Genomic DNA, 22,723 nt, shown 5'->3' with positions numbered 1-22,723 from the left:
AGCTAGCTGCAAGATCTGAATTGTGGCCTATGATATTAGATGAGTAAGACATGCAGAATACATGCATTTCTCCTTAGGTCAAGCTCTTGTGGCCTCATTTTTTTATTTCACTGTTAATTAGCCTCATCACCTGCATCATATATCCAGCAAATATGCGCAGACAATTGTGAAGAAAAGCTGCCTAGCCATTCAACTTTTTTATTTCCATAGTTTTACCACGGCCAGTGTTGTTAAATGATAAACGAATGGTTGCATATAGAGTTTATATTTAACTAAGTTGTAAATGCCATCACACCTTAGACTTCTTCTGAGACATTGTTAGAGCTGGAATCCTTTACAAATTCTTCACCTCAGGCTTCAGCTTCACTCATCACTAAACCACTAGAATAAGGGAATGAGACCTGCTCAACTTGAAGAATCTCAGGCGGGTATCTTACAAATGGGGTAGCCCTAATTTTTAGGGGGACCCCCCCCACACACACATAATGATTAACTATTATTGTGAGCGTTTAAAACTATTACACTAAACATTATTTTGACTAGTGTTAGGTACTCTGCTGAAGCGCAAACTGTTAAAATAATTATAAAAATAATAAAAAATATAAATATATTTATATAAAAATATATCTATACTATCTATACTAGGACTATAGTACAGTAGAAAAATGCCACCTACACACTCTGGCATAAAATGTATCAAAAAAACCTAAACATCTGTCCGAAGTTGCACTGTTCATTTTACATAGGAGTCTTTTCTAGATTTAAATGTTTCATTGTATGTTCGACAACTGCACCAAGAGAAACACCTTCTAGCAAACAAAATCTGCTGATACAGATAAGATGCTGATATAATTTCCTGTCCCAACACCTGACTAAAAGTTTATGTACAGAAATGTCATCCTTCAGAAATCTGGGATGTAATGGCATTTTTATATTTTCTATTAAAATTACTCAGAGTGGCTTACATTTAAACTATTTCACACTGGTAGGAAAATATAGTGTTAGCAGTCTGGTCCAAGGACTCTTATTGGTGTATTGTGGTGTGTTTGCCTGGCCAGGCAATCAATCACAATCTGCCACTAGGGGTAGAAGACTGCGTTACCCACCATGCTCTATCTATACATACACCAATAAGACACAACATTAACACCACCTACTTGTTTCTACACTCACTGTCTATCATCTCCGTTCTACTTACCATATAAGAGCACTTTGTAGTTCTATAACTGCAGACTGAAGTTCATCTGTTTCTCTGGACCCCAAAGCAGACATTATATGGGTGGTGAGTCATGGTGGGGTCTTGAACATCGAAGAACTGGGTGAAAGGAGGCTAACAAAGTATGCAAAGAAACAGAAACAGCTCTGTAAGTTTGAAACTACAAATTGCTCCTATATGGTAAGTGGAGCTGATGGAATGGGCTGGGTATGTGCACCATCTCCTTCATGTCCTTTAAATGATTACACCTTTGTTTTACAGAAAGTAATACAGCAAATGCAATACAGCACACCAAACTGCAGCCCAGCTCACACAACATTTACACTATAGTGATTAAAGACATGAAAACACTTGCTTGGTTTGAGAGTGTGGTCCATCGTTCCACACAACTGAGCACTCTGGGAATTTCAGGGTTTACCCACCTTTTCTAAACACCCTGATTCTATCTAAATAGTTAGTGATTTGTTGTAAAAGCTAAACCTACTGTACTGCAGTAACGACAACAATCTACATATTGTGCAGCCCTCGCATTTAGTCTGTGGGCAGAGCTCCACAAAGGGAACTTAACACTTCCCCACTACTGACCACAGCATCTGGCAAAGGCGAGCAGCACGTGTCTCCTGAAGGAGGGTTCAGGGGAGGGTTCTGCAGTGTAACTGATGCTGCTCGTCTGGCTGGCGTCATTTTAAGGTCTGAAATTGTAATCCCCTGCTATGCGCTAATCGCTGCGCTGAGCTGAGACACTCCACTGGCCCAGAATATTTCATCACTCATTACCGAGCGTCCTCCACGCGGCACGCCACAGCCAAGCTCTTCCAGCTGTGGCATGCGCACAGAGTTTCCTGGTTAAACACAGGCAAGACTCCCCAGGAGAACACTGCGGAAATCAGTCAGCCAGAAGTTTGTGTTGGGCGGCGACACCCTCCCTCCACAGAATCGGAGCAGAAGAAAGAAGTCAAGATGGATTCGGTGGCTTAGGAAGCTACAGATATAGGTAGTAATATATGGCAGTGTGTCTCACGCACGTGTTATTTACGACTGTTCTGAAACAGGAGTGTCCGGCCTCAGACGGTCGCTAAAGATTTGTCATATGTAAAATGGAGCTGCGAGTAGAAAATTAGGGCGGTAAATGTGCATAATCCTTCAGACTTTCATTTGAGGATCTGTACATCTTATTACATCTTGGAAATGCCCATACGCACAGTCCTCTCCTTATCTCAGCAACGTCTGGATTTGTGGCTGTTGCCATGACAACAGCCTAGGATGGGATGGGATGGGATGGGATGGGATGGGGGGGGGGGGGGGGGGGGGGCTGTGACCGTCGGTAGCTAAAGTATGGAAGAAGAGAAAGAGGGAGAGAGAGAGAACTAACCAGCCAGGCCTACATGCTCTCACTTGTTTGGCTGCACCACTGCAGCAGGGCTTTCTTTAGCCAATAGCGATGGGTCTTTTCTTAAAAATATTTGGAATGGCCTAAACAGGACTGAAGATTAGGCACCCCAAGCACTTTGCACTCTCAGATAAACTTTTACCAAGGTCTCAGGCCTCAATAAGTATGAGAGAGCTTTGGATTGTCCACATTCAATGTTAGGAAAGGCCAGGTGATGCAAATTTCACAGCCTAATGAATAATCGAACTCCTCAGAACTTATACCAACAATCCTCTACGCAGCTATGGGCTCTTCTAAGTACTCTGAAAATGAAAATAACTAATGCCCACAAACAAGGAGAAAGCTATAACAACATAGAAAAGCCTTTTTCAAGTAGCCCTTAGTTCATAATGCAATTACGAAATGACAGCTCATAGGAATGGTGGAGGTCAAGCTGAAGTCTGAAAGATTAGGAGAAGTCTAAAAGACTTTAGGACTTCTAGGATTAATAGAAAGGCAAATCATGACAGTCAAAGTCCTTGAGAATGATTTAGCAGACTCCGGAGTAGTGATGCACTGTTCAGCTGTGCAGTAAAACTTGCACGAATATGATTTTTAATGGCATAGACACTAGAAGAAGTAACAACTAAATAAGCCTGATGAACTCGAAAAGAAGTCCTGTCAACTAATGAAGTTAGATTAGCATGTTTTATTCACAATGAGCAAAAGGTATGTTTGAAGGAAAAAGGGTGCAGAGCATCGTAAATAGAACACCTCTCTGGGTTGAGCACTAAGGTTGAGCGATCATGCTTCTGGCTAGTGTTGCAGCCAGTGGAACAGGACACATCTCACAGGTATCAATGAATCAATGAAATTCTAGGGATGCACCGATCTGGCTTTTTCAGTTCTGATACCAATACAGATACATAAACTTTGCATATCGGTCGATACCTGATACAGATTCGATACCATTGCTGAATTAATAAACCGTATACCTCACCATGTGGGAGAGACTTAAGGCATCAGGATTGATCTTAAACATTTCTTTATATAATATAACAAATAAATGGGAATTAAGTACATTTATATCTATGTGTGTTACGTTGTCACTAAAATAAACAATGGTGCAGGACACAGCATTCAAATTCAAAATAACAAGAGTCAAACTTCTTAAATATATATAAAAATAAATCAGATGTATCAGTCAACACTGTATAATAAGTAGCTTCACTTTCTGTAATTCAAAATAAAATCTAGCAGCTGAACCTGAGAATAAATAAGTAACTTGGTCAAACATACATGCAGTAATCAAACACTGCAAACATTGTAAACATTTAGTGCAATCTCACACCAACCAATTAAAGTGAGGTTACCTCAGCTAATGCTACCATCCTAGCCCTGTACAGCTTGTATCCTTTAGCTTAAAAAGTCAGTTCATACTTCTAGTACCTTTTTACATTCATAAAACAACACACACACACACACACACACACACACGTATATGTCATGAACATAATATTTGAGCATGGCTATCAATAAATATTTCATACAGGTACCATGAGCTAACATATGCTGACGTTGATTATATATAATTATATATAATATATTTATTATATCAACATATGTTAGCTCTTAGTGCTAGTATCAACCATGTATCAATAGCCTTGCTCAAATATTGGGTACACGACCTTTTATGATGATTTAAGAGTGGCATCATACGATTATACTGATCTGATAGTCAACAAAGATATTTGCTCCTTACCCATTGACCTCATGCGCTCTCATATTTGCCATTTGAGGCGTGGCACTCCTGTTTAAAACTGCCTCTGGGAGTGCTGGAGGAGAAAGAGGAGTAGCTGTTCTAGGATAAGTCTCAAGTGCATCTCCGCATGATGGATAAAGCTTCTTGTCCTCCAGGCACCTCCGAATGACTGGCTATGCTCTTTCAACTCAGGATAAGATTTAAGATGTTGTTTCAATGTTGTGGAAACCGGTAGCATTCGGACACGGCGACCGCGGCCAAAGCACTTCACAGTACTCTCCCACAATGACCTGACTAAAACAAATGCCAGGGAGAGTTTGACTACATGCTCATCCCCAATTTACACTCCTCTGTACCAACACTGACTAATGCCAAGTCAATATTGACCAACAAGCTCATGGAGGTAAGCACCTGTTAGGACTTCTTACGTTCATCTGATGTTATTACACAGATTTAAAGACATCAACGTTCTGTTTATACTTGTAGAATGACCGGTAAATCCATCCCAAACCAAACAGCGCAGGGAGAATCCTACCTAAATGGACGGCCGCAGGCCACGATCTTCAACCGTAAGTAGTTTAGCACTGTTTCCATTACAGAGGGTGAATAAGCACTTATTCAATCAATGGCGGACTTTTCTTTCTCATTGCTCATGCTTTCTAAATTGAGTTACACACTGCAAATATCCTCAAACCAACACTGCAAGAAATCAGGGTCACAAAACCAGTATGAGAGTCTTGGTTCCTCCCAAGATGCCACTGTCGACTTTGGCTTCCTCAGAAGGGTTTTTATGTTTATGTTTTTTTGGTTCCTGTAAAGCTGCTTTGTGATAATGTCAGCTGTAAAAAGCAGGTAAATTCCTAGAAATGAAAAATAAAACATGCAAAACCCCACACACACGCTGCCTCCACCAAGCGTTTGCTGGCGGGAGGGCTTAATGGCATATGGATCCGCTGATTAGTTCCATGTCTGGGGTCTTTATATTTCCAGAGCAGAAAACGGCGGACTGTATCTAATAAGTACAAGAACAGTCGTTCCATTTTAGCACTGGTGCCTTGGTCTTTAGTGTAGCGACATTAGCCTAGAAGTTGTAAGTGTAGTGCTGGATTAAATAGCAAAACTGTTGCATAATTATTATGAGATGTGCATAATTTCTATTTGTCAGTAAAATAAACTGTGCAAAATAAAAGAGTCAAACTTCTTAAAATATATTAAAATAAATAAAATGTATCAGCCAAAACTGTATAAGAAATCGCTTCACTTTCTCAAACACAAACAGTATTATTCTTATTTTTTAATTTTAGCATAATTCAAAATAAAATCTAGCAGCAGAACTAAGACTAAATAGCAAAACTGTTGCATAATTATTGAGATGCAGTGCATGTCCTGGTCCTGATTTAGCAACACAGCACATGAGGGAAAAAACTGTAGCCAATCTAACATGTTCACAGCCGTGCAGAATGGTATGGTGCGGCCTTAGAAACCATTTGGCCCTGCAATGGAAGAAAGGCCCAGGAAAGGCACAATTGGCCTTGACTCCTGCCAGTGTGAGTGTCGGCTAACGTTACAAAACCGGCAGTTAGTGTTCTTCTCCAAGCGTGTTCAGCTGTCCAGTGCCGTTCCATTAGTGACAGTTCATAAATATGCTGTGGCTGGCTTCCTGGGCCTCAAAAGCAGCACTACATACTCACCCTAGCTTTCTCAGCTTTGATGGCATTGTGGGAACGAGACATGAGATAGTTATTATGCTTCATTAACTCCAAACACAAAAACTAAATGTGGTTATGCTGTGAAATATGAAATGTTAACAAGCTAAGATGAACAAACTGGATGAGATTAGTAAAATTTAGCCAAAATAAAACTCCAACTACTATCAGATTCACACACTGACTGATTGACTGACTGTCCTTGCAGAATTTGTCAGGAGCCAATATGACTGCAGAGCACATGCTGTATCCCAAACCCTATAATACTACAGTTCAACGTGTGTTCAACAGCGAAGTATTTAAAGTAAAGAAGCATGTGGTTTGGAACGGAGCAACATATTCCTCAGGTCTCATTGGTTAACAGCTTTAACACAAGACGTCAACACTGTGTTTGATTTGAGAGAACGGGAATCCCACTACAAGATGACGCAAGTGCAAACTAAAAAACGTGGAAGTGTAAAGATCAGATAACTCACACCACACACACCACAGAATAATCTAGAAATACAATCATTGAGGGCCAGCCTGAAATCCAGACACCCTCTGTGACTGTAAATGGGGCCAAATTGGCCTCAAAATTGGCCCAATTATTATGTAGCACGGGGCAGGCTAAAGATAGTTGTAGACAACGTTTCTAAAAGCTACAGGATTCATTTGATACTTACAAATGATCTGGTCTGTTCATTTTAAAATACAAAAGCAAGATCCTTGTGTGGCCCAAATGTCCACTACTGCAGGCTCCAGTCAGCCACATGCCTCCGGTGTTGTATTTAGACTTGAGACAGTGGAATGCGACCTTGTGTTTTGGCCTTGCCCTTCAGAAATGACTAGTCTACAAAACTCTGTGTGGCCTTCCTTGGCATGAGGAAATGTGCACCACCATCAACATCGGGATGTTTTTGGCAGGGGCTTGTGCAGACAAGGATGACTGAAAATGCCACTGGCGGGCCAAACGTGAATACACTGTGAGCCTCTGTCACGTCAGCTTCGTTTTTCAGGAGGAAAACATGCAGGGGAAAAAAAAAAGCGCCTTCATTTACAGACGGCCTTTCTTCTACCGCAGTAACAGAGGATCAGCCGCAGCGCTGATGTTAAAGGGCCCTTTTGCGATGACTGATGTTACGGAATCACTGTATTATCTCCAAATTCCAGTGTGGACTTCAGGGGTGTGAAGCCTCTCCTCATTAAAGAGAACACATCAGTCATCCCAGAAAGATCTAGACATCTGGACTTTTCTCTCTATAAACACTCCCAAAACATGGACCCGAGTCTCGGCCAAGGACGTGCCTTCAGCTATTTCTTAAAGCACGGTCGTTATTTCCCAACAGATTTCTTGGCTGGCGGAGCACGATAACACCAGAGTCTCCAAGCTCGCATGTGTAGGAGGGGGCAGAAAGATTCTGTTCTCAGGAAGCAAACTGGCCAGTAAAAGACAGCTGAGTCATAGCGCAACTTCCAGCACTATCTCCCCGCCGCAGCTCACTGCAGGAGAGCTACCGGCCTGGGCCTGTTCTCCAGCGTGTCCCTGCTCGGTGGGGAACGCGTCACACTGGATCACATAACTAAGAGACAATGTGCCTTCTCTACTCTCTTATATCATTATCCAAATGGACTGGCAGGTTATCAGAAAGTTTAACCTTGCACCTACATGCGCTGGACATTTTAGCAAGTACACCTACCACATGAGCCCACTTTACAAGATTACAATTACAGATTTTTGCCCATCTGTTGTTGTACATCTGTTTGCCAGCCACACTCTACCCCATCCATCAATGAAGGGGGACCACCACAGGACTGCTGACAGGAAAATATGTGGATAGTGGATGTTCTCTGCTTAAGACTGACACTTACTATGCTAGAGTTAAGGTTCAAGTCGAGCTACACTGGGCTGATATTTGCAGGATTTATCAAGAGAAAAATAAAAATCCACCCCAGGATTTTGTTCCAACTTCCTGGGCTGCGTTGCTGCAGCTTAAGCCTTGGGTACACTATATGACTTTTCACGTCGTAGCAGCTGAACCCAACACATGCGCCTTGCGTTACCTAGAAAGTGCAACTTTTTTTTTTACCCATTTTCACTAACCCAAAACGAAAGAAACATGAAAAACACCTTTGGACGAGGTTGTGGGTGGGAGGACTGAGTTAGGGTGGTCTGTAAAGGTGCAAAGGGAGTTGAAGGGGAGTAGCACAGCACATTTTGGAGGATACCCTACATACAAAGCAGATGTTGGCTTCTAATCCAAATCTCTGCTCAACCTTAAATGATGCTGCAGTATGGCATATGTTGTAGTGTCAGAATGTAGCTCCTTCATCATTTAAGATTGAGTCGCTTACCAGTAAACACTACATTATTAGGCTCAGAGTCAGGTCAAAAAAGCAAACGTTTGATACGCTCCAGAAATCTCCAGAGTCTACATCCCTCAAACATTACTCAATTAACTCTCTAACTGTCGGCTCCGTATGACAAAAAATCTGCAGACCAAAGCCTACTACTAAAGACTGAGCCAGACTGACAAACAGGGCAAAAATCAGGGTAATAATTGCGTGGCGTAACTCGGCATTAGCTGCAGCAGGGCTGATCAGGCAGTTAGAACAAAATGCTGGGGCAGATTTTTACTTTCTGGACCTAAATTTTCTATCTCTTGATAGAGATGGATCTGTAAATGCTCAGATCGGTCTGCTGCTTCTAGAACTGCAGTAACATGTGCGATGAACACTTTTTCCCCCTGAAACGAAGACTCTGAGATCAGAGCAAAGATCAGAACATGAGTTGCGAAAGGTGAGAGCACTGCACTTTTGCAGAGAGGATGAGCCTTCCTTATGTTTAAAATAACTGTTCTCAGCGATGCCAAACTGAAAAATCAGTACGCTACTAGGGATGTCCCAGTCCAGTTCTATCTCTTTTGCCTCTGATCAACCAAAAAAAAAAACCTATAAAACAGTTCCAGACTACAGAGGTTGAGGTTGCTAGTTACCTGAGAATGTACTTCAACTGCTGCAGGCTGTGGATCATGTTCGTCGTGCCTGCATATCATCTAGGATGACTGCATAAAAAAATATTATCAGCATTGGATCAGGCTTATTCTAGCCAATACCAAGCAATCAGTGCCTGCATCAGCTCAGATACCTCAGATCTGAATGGGACCAGAGGTGTGTTCTAGTCTGAAGCATTTTTTTAAATATTTATTGTTGATCAAATATATGAAAATGTAAAAGTGCAGTTTAAATAGTTACTGGTACAGTCTGTGGCCGGGAGTCCAAAACTGACCTTAAATCACTGGCCATCCCCCATTAGACTTCATAGTCATGGTGAGAGTGTTTGTTGTCATATTAAAACTGGCACCACGAAGAGTTGCCCAATGGCATTTATATGTATGCCATTTAGCTGACGCTCTCGTCCAGAGAGACTTACATTTGAATCATGTGACACAGACAGGCAAACGTAGCGTTAGACACCTTATTGGTACAGCCGGGAAAATGAACACGTCTGCCATGAGGAAGGCAGTATCCACCACACTACATCGACCATTGGAATTCCAATGACTTTGCATTAGGTGCTGTTTGAAAAGGTGCAGTGGTGCTTCACATGACTTGGAGGAAGCATGTGCTTGATTTCCCACCTTCCAGAGCTGAGAACATCATGTGATAAGAAAACACATGGGTATTGGCTGGGAATTTGCCATCAATAAACTTGGGTAAAAAGCTAAAATCTGGAAAAATCTCTAGAAATGATGGCATTTAGAACTGGCTTTTACTGTTGATTCAATTATTTACTATTATACAATAAAAGTAATAACAGCCACAAATTTTAAGTGGATATACACAATTCCTAGAGGTTTCATAGCGAGTACAGCGTGTACATCAAGTGTAGAGTACACCATGGTGAGAACCCTGTTGTAGGGGTCAGACCATGTCGTAAATGCATGCAATGCAAATTCTGTTCCAGCTATTCCCCAGAGGATAGAGTTACACATATACATCAATATGCATTGATATCCAACATTACACTTCTAATTGCGTTCAATTTTACCCTGTTCCAGGTTCGGCTACTCAGCAAGGAGTAGGAGTTGTTGAGGAGTTACATTTACATCTTCATAGTGTTCATGCTTAATGGTGTCTTTAACAGCCAAAGACCTTCAACCTTTTCTTCAGCTACCTGAGGGTGTGCCATATGTACGAAGAATAAAGAACGCTACTATATATTCTCACCTATCTTTGTAGAAGTAAAAGCAAAACCTAGACAGGAAACCGCCGCCCCCAACCACCCCCCCCCCCTTTAGTCGCCTCTGTCCTTCGCTCCTCTCATAGGCTGAAAACACTGAGGTTTCTTGTAAACGGGGGGCCGCTAAAGAAGAAAGAGGATATGAGCCCTTCATCACTTTCGTTAATATCATGAGGCCTGCATAGTGGCCCTCCCACTGGGCCACAAATAGGTTAATGACAATACTATTGTTTAAGTAATGACATGTCAACACTCCACAGGGCACTGAAGTGTATTTCCATTAGAACCTCTTAGAAGGTTTAGACTGGGAATTTACCTACTACAGCACGCACAACAGCTCGTCCTTCAGTCCACGTGCTGCCACTCTCTGTCCATCACATACTGGTCAAACTGAAGGTTTCACATCCTGTAGAAATGCAGACAAAAACACTTAAATGAATGAACATTTCAGATGACTGTATTGACAACCCACTGTATGATACAACCACTTCTATTCCTCTTTTATTTTATGAATGGACAATACAGAAACAAAGACTAGGGCTCTGAACCCGTTGACCTCTTCTGCTACTACGAGAGGCAAGGGGAATTTGCACCTCACACAGGAAATGCAAACTCTAAAGTTGCCTCTATTTTAGTCCTGCTAGAGTAGCTTCCTTTGACTTCACATCAGTGCGCTTTCAATTCTTCGCATCACTCTCGCTCTTCATTATTCAAATATTCCAGCATATTTAAATCTACAAAGCTGGTATCGTGCCATGTGAGCGAAGGAACTTTAAATTCAATTAAATGACTTGGAATGCAGGGTTTTGCAAGAACATTTGAAAATGCCAGTATTTATGTACATCATCGATGTCATGCAAAAACCTTGTATCTCCATTTTTGCTGTTTTCCACTTTCTAACGATGTGAATCTAGCAGTCGTTCCATATATGCCTTCCCATACAGGCTAGCTGTGCGCAGACTTCAAGGTCCCTTCTTGCTGCGGCACAAAGTTTTGTGAGAAAACCTTGTTTTCAGGTTTCATTCCAATAGATCACTCCTAAATAATTGTATATTTTCAAACCTCAAAACATACATTATATGCATATTTACCCAAAACCTAAAGCCCCAGTCCCAGCGTTATGACCCAAATTATAAGAGAGAATAAGAGCGACTAAACACACATCACATGAATGCACAATGAAGATCACTAAAGCTATGCACAACCGCTCCCCTCAGTCTTTAATGGCTATTCTGACAGCTATTATGTGTGTTTACTGCCGTTGTTCACGCTAACATTTCACTGATAAACACACCATGCAGCAGCTCTGTTTGTATGACTGCACTCAAGCATCTTATTACAGCACTAATTCATGCTAGTGCTACCAAAGGAAAAAAAAAAAAAAAATCAGCATCATCACCACTAGTTGCTATTTATTATTCTGTAGTGGTGACAAGATCACTGCTGCAGAATCATAATAGCTGTGGGGAAGGCATTCAAAGTCCCTGAGATGAGAATAATGAAATTTCTCAACCCACAGCCGATAGCGTGGCATCTATTAGGGGTCCAGCACCAGCAGTCAGTGCAGCTATGAGCGGACACAAACAGTCAGCAGACGAATGAGTGAGTATTCATGTTCCTGTAAGTCTTACTGTTTAGCGGTCAGAGAACAGTGCCTGTCAAAGGTAAAGGTGGGAGAACACTTGACCACAACATACACTGGAAATGTCTTGGAAACAGTATTCATCTAGATTACACAGACGGTTCCAGCATTTTAAAGTTAAGCAGTTTTTAGATGCCTTCCCATACAGATTAGCTGCTCCCTTCTTGCTCCGACAAGTTTAGCGAGACGGCCCTTGTAAAATACGAATGGGAATGAGAATCATGGGGGAATGTGTTAAGCTCCGGCCACTTCCAGGCATTTGTTGGCTGTAGGCTACGTGATCAACAGGTTGAAACTGGTTGCTATGCTATTCCAGATGGTGGCAACGCAGTTGCAAGATGGTTATATAGATTCTGCTGGGTGGTTGCAGTGGAATTACCAGGTGGTTGCTGTGGCATTGTTAAGTGGTCACTATGAAGTTACTTAGCGGTTGTTAAAGGTGCACGTATTTGTCCTCCGCATTTAACCCATCTGGTAGTGAACACACACACACACACACACACACACACACAGGGGCAGTGAGTACACACACACTCAGAGATGTGGGCAGCCAACTCCAGCGCCCGGGGAGCAGAGAGCAGCTTGCCGAGCCCGGGAATCGAACCCACAACCCTGTTATCGATATCCCGGTGCTCTAACCGCTGAGCCACCACTGCCCCTAGTAGTGCCCCTAAGTAGGTGCTAGGTGGTTGCTACTGTACCCCAGGAGGTTGCCAAAGGGTTGCTACAGTATTCCAGGTTGTCGACAGTTAATAGAAGGGGGCTATAGTGCTTGCTAGGCGGTTGGTTGCTTATTGGCAGTAGCTATGGTATTCCAGGTGGTCCGAGGTGGTTGCTATGGTGTTGTGGTACACCATGTGGTAGGTAGGGTGCTTCTAGTGTATTTGTTTAACTGTGAGTTAGAGACTTTTGCATCCTACTTATTGGTATATATCAAAAAGCGACATACAAGCCCAAATCACACCATCAGACCCGATCGATATCGTAAACTACACAAGTTAATCGGCAAAAAAGAAAAAGCTGATTATATTATATTCTGCAAAAAGGAGTGGTTGCATTTGGGCGTAACAAAGGCCATAGTGTGAAGGAAGTAGGAATTAGCAGGTGTATTGAAGCGTATGGTCACACGGGTCTATCAGCAGTGGTAGAAATCCCAGACCTCAGGAAATTCTCGTCATTCTTGTCATTCTTGAGCAGATGTGAGCGAAAGCCTCTTGCGTGTTCATGTTCATGGCAGGCAGTTCCTTGTGGAGTGTTCTTTCAGAGATTGGTTGTGAAAGGCCAGCATTGACTTCCAGAAGCAATTTTTGTTTACAAGCCATGAAACACGCCAGTGGTCCCTGTCCAGCAGCTTCGTCTCAAATTCAGCGGCTTCCTTCACACGGTGGCCTTTGACTCGCTCAAATGCAATCACTCTTTTTTTGCCAATCATTAACATCTGCTTTGCGATCCATTTTCCACACATTCAACGAGACATTCGCTGCACTGCACCACCTCTATCCAACACCCAGCAGTTATTTCTAGCCTGATTATCCTCATGCAACGAAGTGGTTTGCGTCTTGCAACTCCCTCACGGGCGCCATTTTTGCCCAGTGTTCACCCGGTATTTTTGAGACCTCTTCGATGAGTCGTTGATGTGCTCTTGGTAAAATTTTGGTAGGCCGGCCACTCCTGGGAAGGGTTACTACTATTCAAAGTCTTCTCCATTCATGGGTAATGGCTCTCATTGTGGTTCTACGGACATCCCAGAGCCTTAGAAATGGCTTCGTAACCCTTTCCAGACTGCTTTGTTCTGCATCTGTGTTTGAATCTTTTTAGAATGTGGCATCATTTTTTGAGACTTTCTAGCCTGCTCTACACGGTCAGACAGGTTCTGTTTAAGTGAAGAATTATGATTAGATGTGGCTTATGAAACTAAACCTAAATGTGAACTTACATTTGGCTAACTGGCCGATTTAGTAGCTCTATCAATAAATGGAATGAGAACTGCAGGGTTTAAATATTAGTTAAATATTTATTAAATATTATTTTTTGAAATTTATTTAAATACATATAAAAATACAATATTATAATATTTTAAGTAATAATTTTAGTAATTTTAGTAAAATGTAAAGAGTTTAGAAACGGCACAATTTCTGCGGTCATATTAATTCCTACAAAAAACACAGTGTGAATAATGTGCTTCATTCTGTTACAGATATGATTTCGAACCTGCTGTTGGTTTTCTCATCAATGAGACACGGTTGGTTCATTTGAATATTGAGGGAAAATGAGGGAAACTGCTGCCTGCCAGTAAACACTGATGTCCATTTATAAACACGACTAGGTCATTCACACCTACTCAATTCCAAAGTGTATAAGCGTCACAAGCCTGTATTGAAAAACACGGGCATCTCCCACAGCCTGTAAGAATCAGGGCAGGGCATTAAATACATTCACATTCATGTTTTTTTATTGGGAGGAGATTTACTGTAAACAAAGCTGACTCATAATACAGTTCAAATCCGTTGCAACGGCAGCATCTCCGCACTAAACAAACACCACAACGACTCAACGTATCTGAACTGTGCACACTCAAGAGGGGCTGACATGAGTCACAACTGTCTGTTTGGCAGTTTATCAGCGTGGGCAAAGTGTTAGGGCATTAGGGGAAGCCACAGTCATGGATTTCCCAAAGAAAAATAAACAGTTCATCATGCTCTTGCTCTTCTGTCGATTAGATTAAAAAAAAAAAAAAAACATCAGAAGTGTTTGTCAGAAAAATACCCCCCCCCCCCCTACACACACACCCACACCTACACCCACACACACACCCACAAGACAGGCATGAAATGTTTGACTGAAGATAAGAATGAGTTCCTGACCTACATTCGGTCAGTAACACTTTTATTGCTCTGTTAAAGGGACGATCATAAAGTGACCCTGATGAAAAACAAGCCCTCCTCTTTACAACATGTTTTGGATTCAAGGATTCAAGGTTCAATATTTTATATGTTGTTGTCATATGCACAGCAGAAACAAGCAGTTACAATGTACAATGAAACTATGGCATTCCTCCAGTTACAAACAAAATCTTATATAAACAATTATGAATATAATTGACATTAATAATGTATAGTGTGTAAATCGTCCAAAGCTCCTGCAGAAACAAAGCAGACCTGGATCATCACAATATTTAACAATATTTAATCATCACATGGTTAACAGTTATGGTATAATGTTGCTATGATGAAATGCAGTGTTAGCTTTATGCCAGATGCCAGATAAGACCCATGTCTTCCATTCTGTGAACTCGTTAGTTGGGGAAATTGTGGTAGGCTGACCACTCCTGGGAAGTTTCACCACTATTCCAAGTCTGGCTCTTACTGTGGTTCGCTGATGACCCAGAGCCTTAGAAATTGCTTTGTAACTCTTTCCTGATTGATACATTTAGATTTAAGGCATTTAGCAGATGCTCTTATCCAGAGCGACTTACAAAAGTGTTTTGCTATTTACCCAAGAAAAACCTCCAAGTTTAGACATTACTAAACACAAGTCAATAAGGAGAGCATAATACTCTACTCTCTACCGAAGTACTCTCAGAAGAGGTGGGTCTGTCTGCGTTTGAAGACAGCGAGCGACTCGGCCGTTCGGACACACAGGGACGCTCGTTCCACCACTTTGGTGCCTGGACAGAAAAAAGCCTGGACGCTTGTCTTCAGTGGATTTTGAGGGATGGCGGGTCGAGCCGAGCCGTACTTGAAGCTGGAAGGGCTCTTGGTGCAGATCAGCTTTTAACCATTGCCATCAAGTACGGAGAGGCTGGTCCGTTCTTGGCTTTGTAGGCCAGCGTCAAGGTTTTGAATCTGATGCGGGCAGCAGCTACAGGAAGCCAGTAAAGAGTTTAGATTCAACCAGTGCAACCAATAATCATGCTTCAATATGACTAGTGAAATGGTCACCAGCCACTGTCAACAGAATTTGGTTAACTGGCTGATTTGGTAGCGCTTCCATAAATGATGATCATGATCAATTGCATTAATGTTGTGTTTATTGTTTCTATTACGAATTCAAACAAAACTAAAAGAGAAATAATAAAGATCTGATGCGGTGCCCACTATTGCTGTCTGAGTCTCTCTCAGCTTTTACATGATGAAGACGAAGGCAGGGAATTTGGAGCAAGTTAATTGTTATAAGTGTTGACTGAGTAAGAGGTGACTAGGTGAAGCTGGTGGTCAGAGACAGGGAAGACCCAACACTGTTTAAGCGTCAATGTGCTGGAATGCCATGTGTAAAAACTAAACTGAACCACACACACACACACACACACACACACACACACACACACACACACACGTCAGTCTTTGTGCCAGTGGTGCTGGTAAACAAACACTACACCACATGGGCTAGAGCGGAAGTATACTACCAGCACACTTCTGCCAACCACACACACACACAGACAGGCAGACAGAGAGCGCTATACCACCCACTACCAACAGCTGCAGCCCCAGCCAGTGAGGACCCAGCAAGTCAAAGTCAGTGAGTAAGGTGAGAAGAACCCATACGTTGTTTTCAGACACACACACTCACAGTGGAGGGGCAGGAAATCACAGAGCCCTGCAGCCTCCCACTCACAATTCTCCCCACAACTTTGTCTGGGGAGCAGCAGATGAGTCAGTGAAAGAGCCCCACTGTCATTTCTCCATAAGCTCGCTCTCTCTCTCTTTCTCTCGTGGGAGGTGGCGAGAACTGTCCCTTAAACCAAAAAAACAACAGCAATTTTTTTTTTAAATCAGCGTGGATTCCCATCCTCATCAAACAAAACCTGGCTTTATTTCAACTAAAATGGAAACCAAAATGTGGCACACAGAGCCAGGATGTGTTTTCCACTCAATTCTGGGGATTATATGAAAAAAAGAAGCAAAACTGTCACATGTTTTATAACGCTCATGATTATAAAACGAGTTTGGGATATCGCCACTTTTGTCATTCCGTCTCAATAGATTACTGCGGTATACGGTATTACGAGGGCGGGGAGTACCGTAAGCTGCGCAAGTGGAAATTTTGGACTCCTCTGGGACTCAAAACAGTGTTTCGGCCGTGTCTGCCTGTGTGCATGTGTATGTTAGAGATCCCCCGCTCACCCTTCGTACCTGCGCTGCTCTTGAGTAAACCGAATGGATCAGTCTTGTGGATCAGCCTAATTATCATATTATATTATACCCATATCCGATCCAAGTATGAAACCTGTGCATTCCCACCTAAAACAAAGCAAAAAAAAAAAGAGGCCGGTGGCAAATATGTGGCCTGATATGGTGAATACGCATGATTACTGCATTTTTAAAGGGCTGATCATAATGTGTGCACTTCAACTCAACAAACACACACAAATTGCCCTCCAATGTAACTTTGTCATTTAGTGGAAACTATAGTGTGGCACACCACCAAGACAACATTTTTCAAGCCAGTATTAAACAGTATTACTTCACTTTCTCAAAACTCACGCAAACACATTTCAATACAGCTATAAAAGCTTTTACAAGCACGCTCTGAAGAGGGTTATTCAATAGTGAATGTTTAATAAATCACACTGCTCTGGGCGGTGGCATAGCAGCAGAGGACCAGGCCTGGTGTGAAGTTCTGCTTTCCAAAACAGAGAGTCTCTACTTCATTAAAATGACTCCAGACTGAAAAGAGCAACTTTCACATGATAATCAAAATCAGCTGCAGCAAAGCCTGTTTTGATCAGGAGGAAAACTGGTGTGCACAAGAGAGTAACATGAAAGCATGAAAATGAATAATAAGACTGGCACACCAGATCACTAATAACGGGGGGCATGGACATTTGATCTTCATTAAACAACATTGAGAGATGAAGGTTATAAACACATACAATTGAAGAAATGTGTGTGTGTGGAGGGGGGTGAGGGGGGGGGGTGGTGGTGGTATATAAATAATCCAAACCACATTTGGAGGTGGTCTGAAAAGTGATTACAATCAGATTTGTATAGATGTGTCTCAGTCTAGACAATCTGATCACTGAAATCGTATCATTCTGCATCACTCACAATGTGACAGACAACAACCATGTCAAATACTGAGTGATGGAAGTGTGAGTATCCATGAAGAGCAGCACAGGCAACGCGGTTACCACATGCAGATATGGTTGAGATGTCTGGGCGCGCACATCCAATCTAATCACTTGCAAATAAACAAGGACCTTGTGGACCAGATCTGATTTGAGAAACAAATCCCATTTGCCTGCAGTCTGAACATAGTGAAGGTTTCACAATGACCAGATCCAAACAGCTCCCTGAGGCCTTCAGAAAGAAGCTTGTGCATCAATATCGGGAGTCGGGAAAGGGATTTACAAAGATCTCAGAACAATTCAAAATCCGTTCCACCGTCCGCTTCCACCAGTTCAGTCCAACAGCAGACCACAAGTAACACACATGACCGCTCCAAACAGCAGCATTATGTGAGGAGAAGAATGAAGTATTGGGACAAAAAAATATTTTTAGTCAAGAAAACTGGCCACGGTGATTTTGGTCTTGACTCTTGACCTGACTAAAGCCGCTCTGGCTGAGGCATGGGCAGTACTTGACCCACAGCAGGAGAAACACTTGGTTGCCTGTTTGTTCCACCCAAGCTCCTAGCAGGGCAGAGCAGCAAGACAACTGTTATAACAGCCCCAAACAATGAGACAGTCTTTAAATAGCTGGGAGGTGTAGCGCTGAGCCTGGGTTTCTAAGACGGCGGAGGGCAGCATTTTTGAGGATTTCGCCTGAACTGAGGCTCCTTGTTTGTCTCTCAATAGAAGCAGCTTCGTTCCCAGCGCATCCATAATGCCTCCATAGTGCGAGCTTGGCCCGTTATGTCAGGCTGTGTGTGAGCAGGACCTCTGCTTTGAAGCTTGCTATGCGACACAGCTTTGCATAAATCAGACTGTAACTACTCTGACACAATGCACAGTGGCTTGACGGCTTCGGTCAGTCAATGGACTGATAGTGACTGACGTTCATGTTGCTTGTAAAAGTTTGCCCTGATCCTCTCAGTCTCTCAGTCTCTCAAGAGAGAAGAAAAAAAAAAAACACACAAGTTATCCTGTGTGCTAATGGATAACTGAGCACGTGACCCCGCTCTCCATGACCCTACAGGAGCATGTTTACACTGTGTGAAAAGACTCACCTGACTTCGATTCACCTTCTCTGACAAGGCCAAACAAGCACACAAGGTACACCTGATAAAAGAGAATTTTTTACAACCTCAAAGGAAGTAATGACCCAATAACAAACAGGACACAGAGCCAAAGGGTGCCAGGGCCGGTACAATTTGTTAATTACCCACAAGGCAAATAAATAAGATTGAACAACTTCACCCTGTTACAGAACTACAGAGAGTGCTCCTATATGGTAAGTGGGGCTGATGTAATGGACACTAATCTGTGTTAAGATGACATTAACACCACATCCTAGTTTCTTTCTTCTCTATCTATCTCTCTCTCTCTCTCTCTCTCTCTCTCTCTCTCTCTCTCTCTCTCTCTCTATCTGTCTGTCTCTCTCTCTCTCTCTCTATGTATCTGTCTCTCTCTCTCTATGTATCTGTCTCTCTCTCTCTCTCCATCAAGAAAAAAGCTCCTGATCTAGTCAGTAAGTGTTCATTTTCTCAATAAACCATTAATATAATAATAAATATAAACAACATTCGTGCGAAAAATCTTACATTCATGAACACATCTCCAAAGCTCTCCTCATGAGAGAGAAGTATTGTATAGTATTGTATCATCACCACCTGGTTTGATTAATTATTAAATTAATAACGTTAAATCGGGTAAGCTGGTGATGAAATTGAACAAATCCTCCTGGCTGGGGGCATCCAGGAGACCACTTTACAAGTAAAAACTCCTACAGCTTACTGTTTAGTTGCCTAAAACCTCTGCACAGTACTGTGTATATGATGCTGCTTACAGAGGTTTGTATTTTTACCACTCACATGTAGTTAAAACGCACATTCTGACATGTACAAATGTACAAATTACACTTCCCCCTTTTTTTTTTTACAAGGCAAGGACATTTACTTTTGCCGTGTCAACAAGAGGACCAGAGTTGTTCCAGTAAAAGCCAAGAAAGCGTTTTAATAAAGGCTGAGAAATAACAGTATAACAGTAAAGCAGTAAGAGACACTGGTCAATCCTTAGGATTGTGATTGTGATTATGATTAGAAGTCCACGGTTTCAGACAGTAATAAGAATAAAGACAGGAGTTGTCAGCTCAGGTAATTCTGTAGATGAAATGGTTTGTCTAAATCTTCCAAGCTTAATTCTTCTGAGAGGTGAATTGCAATTTAGGACAATCTTTAAATAATGAACTCCTCTTTCTGAACATGAACGATTTAAATGTTTACAAATAAACTCAGGTTGCTATGCCGCACGTACAGAGATAAAACTGAGCAGGCCTCAACAGATGCACATTTACGACAGCAAAGTCTGAGCAGCTCTTGAGGAATTTGGTGCGCTGCTGAGAAGAGATTGGTCTCTTTCATCCCTCTTTTCTTACAAGTGGTCAACAGGGGTCAAGGCAGCATGAAATACACGCTTAACTGCTGGGAAAAGAAGGCCCCTCTCTGCTTCCTAAACAACTACAAAGCACATGAAATACAGTCTAAATTTTCAGGAATTTAGACACGGAAACGTGTCTAAATTCCTGAAAAAAATCAAAACATCATTTGATCAATACGGAGAGATGGAGGTAATGTAACTACACATATACAACTGTGAAATGTGTAAGAAACATCTGGAAAATGTAGTTAATAAAATGTAATTTCCTTGTGATTAAAAGTTAGGACACCCCCACATTTATTACTACTTAATACGCCTCAAATCAGAATCAGGCTGCACCAGATTCTGTAGGTCCCATAGTCTCCACAACTTGGGTCAAACTTATAGATATCCCCCCCCCATCACATGCAACTAAGGTAGGGAGGCACACGCCTCCTATGTTATGTGTACAGCCAGCCATCACCTCTTTCCGAACTACCGCCCATGCAACGTCACTGGCCAATCAGTGTGCTTTGAGGATAGCGCTGTGTACCCGGCTCTGATGCAACGACCAACAGGAGTGATGTGGGGAGAACGAGCCACCCTGGAGGGATTGATGATTTGTGGTTCTAGGCAGACAGAGGCAATAAATAAATAAACTAAACAAATGAAGCAGTAACATTTTTAGCTTTGGTTAAGTTTTGTGTAATTTCTTTGCTGCTACTTTGCATAGCCTTGATTTTTAATTTTGACAGAAAAAAGATATTGGAGTTTTATTTATCTCTTATATGAGCAGGAAAGTTCATAAAAACAGTGAATATCTGCATACATTATTCATCTTTATGGTCTTTATTGTCAGTTAGCAAATGTATTAAACAACCTCAAGCTAAAGTAATTCATAACAGAATCCGAATTTTATTCAACTATTAAAACATTCCTCTGCTACAGCCTCAGTCCTGATGCAGCAAAGCATCTCCAAACCATCACACTACCGCCACCAGGCTTCACAGTTGATATGAGGTTCTCACACTTTTTAGCAATGGCCCAGAGTTTTTCTGATGATTTTTAAGTTTTGGCTGGCCGTTAAGTGAAGCACTCACACTTGATTACTGATCCAAATTACTTGAATGCAATATCGGCAGGGGTGGGGGGGTGGGGCACACCTTCTTAAACCTAAAGATTGCATATTTAATACCTTTCACATCAAAGACCAGCTAAACTCCATAGACTACTCTTAATATTTTACAACAAGCCCCTATAATATCAGACAAATGATCAGATATCAGATATAATGTGAAATGTGCAGACATTCAGACAGACAGAGACAAACACATTCATGGCACTGGGAATGTTTGTGAATGTTTTCTTTTCCTGGATGTATGGGACCCAAGTGAAGTGGGGACTAGATAGTGTCTGACAAAACCATCTGACTACAACTAGAGCGGAGAAAGTCCTTTTCGTTCCGTGATCCCACGGACAATTGATGTGGCCAGGCTGCTATTCTTCAGTTAAAGGTCAGTGGGTCTTCAGACCAGCCTGAGCAACAATACCCCTACACGAGTCAGGTGACTTCAGGCTTCACATGACTCAAAACAGGCTGGCAGCGACCCACCAGCTGTTGAGTGGCTGTGTGAAATTGGAGAATGTCACACTCATGTCACAAAGCCCCGAAAATCCTGTATTCCCGGATTCGCTGCCTGGTCATGTGGGTTTGTGCTGTTTTGTTGTGCTGTTTTCTGGTAAAAAGGTCAATGAAATGGGTCAAGTGCTTGCTATGACTTTGGTATTGTCCAAAGTGAAATAACACACTGTTGATGGAGTCAAAAAAACAAAAAAAACAAAACTGCAGCATTCAAAGCCAATACTGTATAAATGCATAACGTGTGGGTGTGTATGCAGCTAATCACAAAGCTAAAACACTGGGAACAACTCACTGCATAACTCTGAGAGAGCAGCATTAGCGTCAGACTGTTACTTCAGCATCTCGAACACTGTTGAGACTTGCAGCAGGTTGACACACTTAATTACTTTCTGGGTATGCTGTGTTTGGAACCTTGCCTGACATTGGCTCAACACCAATGAAAGAAAGGCAAGCCGTAACAATTCAACAGTTCCAGGAGAGAATGTCCCAAGTGTATTCTGTGACGAAGTAATGATGGATATGACGCAATTCCAACAACCACCATATTCAAATCACAGATGAAGCAACTACCAGTCATTAAAGTACATGCTCAGCTGTTTATGCAAGAACAACGGTCAGATATTGCTGAGTAGGGAGGTCACAATTACAT

General features: G+C 42.0%; 1 long non-coding RNA gene across 2 annotated transcripts in view; it reads right to left on the bottom strand.

The window, feature by feature from the left end:
• Positions 1–22,723, bottom strand: part of LOC140561689 (uncharacterized) — a 68,111-nt gene that overhangs the window by 5,217 nt on the left and 40,171 nt on the right. For both annotated transcript variants that reach the window (XR_011980088.1, XR_011980089.1), the window contains exon 2: positions 10,592–10,681. This is a non-coding gene — a long non-coding RNA (uncharacterized lncRNA). The remainder of the gene's footprint in view (positions 1–10,591; positions 10,682–22,723) is intronic.

This window comes from Salminus brasiliensis, chromosome 9 (genome assembly GCF_030463535.1).
Source record: "Salminus brasiliensis chromosome 9, fSalBra1.hap2, whole genome shotgun sequence".
In the NCBI taxonomy this organism is placed as follows: domain Eukaryota; kingdom Metazoa; phylum Chordata; class Actinopteri; order Characiformes; family Bryconidae; genus Salminus; species Salminus brasiliensis.
Note: the sequence above shows the minus strand (reverse complement) of the source record. Positions and strands in the feature narration are given on the sequence as shown.